The 3,467-nt window shown below is 47.2% G+C and overlaps 1 long non-coding RNA gene across 1 annotated transcript; it reads right to left on the bottom strand.

The window, feature by feature from the left end:
• On the bottom strand, positions 1 to 2,235 carry LOC147246028 (uncharacterized). The gene is made up of 4 exons (XR_015109817.1): positions 2,169 to 2,235; positions 1,848 to 1,985; positions 1,583 to 1,612; positions 1 to 696 (listed from the first exon to the last, which is right to left on the bottom strand). It is a non-coding gene; the product is annotated as an uncharacterized LOC147246028 (long non-coding RNA).
• Positions 2,236 to 3,467: the final 1,232 nt, after the last annotated feature.

Here is a 3,467-nt window from a genome sequence, read left to right as displayed (position 1 = left end):
AATGGAGTTTGTGCTTTGGTTTTCTGTGTCAAATTCTTTCAGGTTCCTCATGTTCTCCCACCGTGTAGTTCAACTCCTCCCGTTGTTCCTCCTCCCCTGTTTGAAAATTTGGTTCTTGTTTGCTGTTTTGACAAAATGCTGTTTCAGTTCTTCTCATCCTGTCTTCATGGGTCCTGCTTCGCCACATACGTGACACGTTAAACGCTTCACAAATTCTGACGTCTTTGGTCAGGTGATGTCTTTGGTCTGGTGAGATTTTTGGTCGTGACTCAAAACCCTTTATTGCACCGAGATCACGGTCTGGGAACCAAAGAACCGAGGTGACTAATATCAGGCAGATATTTAGGATGATTGTCCCACTGTCTGACTGCCACAGCCTACGTCGACCAACCAGCTAATAACCAACCACACAGGGATGCTAACGGTTATGCTACTCTTCTCAGGCTGCCTTTGCAAAATTAGCATCTCAAGCTGACCCCTACCTCCTAGCGTCGGATGGCTCACTGGCTTCAATTCCACCGGTTTCGCTTGGTCCCATGCACATGAAGGCCACTGTTGCTGGTGTGTAGCCTAACGGCGATGTTCAGTGTCACAAGTTACTGACGTGCCGTCGACCTGGTGAGTGACGCTCCCCTTCAGCCGGTGAGGCGGTTTGCTCGGTGTCAGTCGAGATTAATAGAGCATCGTTAGCCAATCCTGTGGGTGGAAATACGGACGTAAGAGGCTAATTAGGGAAAAATGATACCAGCTGGTGACACAGCAGCAGCTGCCGCTACTCCCACAACCAGTAGCAGTTTTTCAGACTCAGAGGGTAAAATTAAAGAAGCTCTCGCGGTAGCATGAAGCTAACGACACCACCTGAAGCACCAAAGACAATTAGCCCGGCCCCCCAGAAGAGGTAGCCACAAACCCTCGTCCTAGAGAGGCAGCCATCCTTCACATGACCTCCGAGTTTAAAAACCCAAACAGGTTCACCTGGATAATTACCCAGTAACACTCTTCTCAGGGAAAAACATGCTTTAGCCGGCGAGTGGTATAAAAAAAGACTCTGGCTTGAATATTAGCCTCGATGCTGCATACTGTCGCGCCTCCTCTGGAGTAAATGGAGCCTTCTGAGTCTGAAATGTTGCTCATTTGGGAAAGACAGGCTGCAGGGGTGTGAGGCCCTCCTGTCAATAGCAGGTGGAAATGTAATCATCACTTTGTTGACCTGAGAACAAAAGTAAACTTTGATTGCAATTAGGTGAGTTGTGTGATGTAAACGTTGCAGCAGAGAGTGAAAATGGACTTTTTAGTAACTGTGATTCTGATTAATCAGAGCATGAACTGAAAATGTGAAGAGGGCCACAAAACAACAGCCGGCTCTTTGTCTGCTCATTTTTGATTTTTATTTCGGGGTCTAAATGTTGCCTGACTTTAAGACGCGTTGAGGTTTTGTCAGTTCTCAGGTCGTGCGTTTGCAGTTCGAACGTGAGAGGTGAACAAGTGCCGATGCCAATGTGCCCCCCGCTGCTGCTGCTGCTTGTGAGTGGCGCCGCTACGGCGCTGATGCAAATGTCAGTTTTAGTCACATTGTCCTGACCTGTTTACTTCGTTTCCTCTGGAGCCGAATCTGTGGGGAGGTAAAACAATCAGGAGAAGGTTCAAATTAGACTTACCGTCTTTTTCATCTTGTTCTGTACCAAATATTTCCTGAGACTGAGGCTACTCCTGCATCCCGCCTCCACTCCGTCTCTCTGTGACTCAAAAAGCTGCCTCGCTCTTAAAATATTTGCAATTCTGAAGTCATAAGCCATGCAAGGATGTGGGACAGACTTCTGCTGGCATGAAACTGTATAAAATCTTACCATGAGCTGATTAAAAAGGTGTTAATGCATTCAAATTAATGCCAGCTCCTGAGATGATGATTTTTTTCCCCCCCGTTTGCCTCCCTGCTGATACATCGTCTCAATGAGCTACGTGGGGAGAGAAATTAGATGGAGAGCCTGAGAGGGAAAGAGAAAGAAAAACAGAGGAAGATGTCATTCTGCAGCCTCCTACACATCGCCATTCAGTGTGAGGCGACAATTGAGACCGAGAAGCTTTGTAGTCGTGTTATTGACCAGCAGTGAAGCTGAATCAGATGTCGGAACAGCTTTCAAGGCCACGCGTCATGAAGACAGACTCACTGGAAATGAGGGCACAGTTACGTGATGTTGTCACAAGGCCGCTGCTCACTCCTGGCCCACATGCCGGTAGACTCTGTCTCACCTGCGCGCGTCTGTGTGGTTAAACGGATTTGCTTCATTACAATCGATCAACCAGTTTACCAGCAACTATCACACAGAGACACACACACACACACACACACACATGTATGAGTCCACGTACTCTTGGCCGACTCACCTTCAGAACTACCAAAAAAAGACTTCGATCAGAACTTAACGGGTTCTATTTAAGCAATCTACGCCACCAGGTGGTTGGCGGATGGCGGTAAGAGTTCGCCGCGCATTTGGGGTGTGTTTAGCCTCGCTCGGGTATTTAGAGGGTGGAAACCAGGGACACAAACCGCACAGAGGCAGTCGTTCAACACCTATTTATTCATAGCTGTGTTTCAGGCGTGAGAGCAAGAAGGAAGTGAGGGAGTGAGCGGAGGTGAGCGTCTCAAAGGAAACTGAAACGAGTCCCGCTGGCCTTCAGAGGTACCAGGAACCTTCACCAACAACCTTCTTCAAGCACAAAGGTTCCTTTTCAGCACCAACGAGCTCCACCTTCACACTTCTGCAGGAGTTTTATGCTGTTAAAGAAACGTTGGCAAACTTTGTGTTGTCCACAGGCTTCGTTTCGACCGTTCAGCTGAAAACACATTCAGACTTGGAAAACTCAGTGTCCAACAATTATAGAAAGTGTCAACTTGTGGAAATAAGAACTGTACAGTCTGCATCCTAATCCACCATCTTCTCTCTTTCTCTCTGGGGACTTGTCTCAAATTAGCTCATAAAAGGATTGGCTTGCTGGTCTAATGGACTCCTCCTCTGCACAGTTTCATTTCACTTCTAATGTCACTGAGGTTTTGTGTTTGGTGATAAAATGCCGTTTCAGTCTCCGACTCCTCGAGGTAGATCTTCTAATGTGTGTTAAACGACAGCAACGCAAAGTTAGCAAGCAGATCAGTGTGAACGCGATTTAAAACTTTTGGCTTCAGACTTGATGCCTAATAATCTGGCAAATGAAATCTTTGCATCCCACTGTAGCTCACTCGCTCCTCATTGTCACAGAAAGTAAAATTCTATCAAGCTGACCGTCAGAATGAGCAGCAGCAGCAGCAGCAGCAGAGCCGTCATCACGCCGGCCTGTAGAAATGAGAGCTGATGACTCTGCCTTGCCCTCTTTGGCCGTCTCCATTTTCCCCACAGTTAAGTTTTCAGTTTGGTAAACTTCAATTTAGAGGAGATCCCTTAAAACCTGACAGACTGTCACGCTGTTCC

Source organism: Aulostomus chinensis, chromosome 17, assembly GCF_037954235.1.
Source record: "Aulostomus chinensis isolate RoL2024-O1b breed Wild chromosome 17, RoL_Achi_v1.0, whole genome shotgun sequence".
NCBI lineage: Eukaryota > Metazoa > Chordata > Actinopteri > Syngnathiformes > Aulostomidae > Aulostomus > Aulostomus chinensis.
The sequence above is the reverse complement of the archived record's forward strand: the minus strand, read 5'-3'. Positions and strand labels throughout refer to the sequence as shown.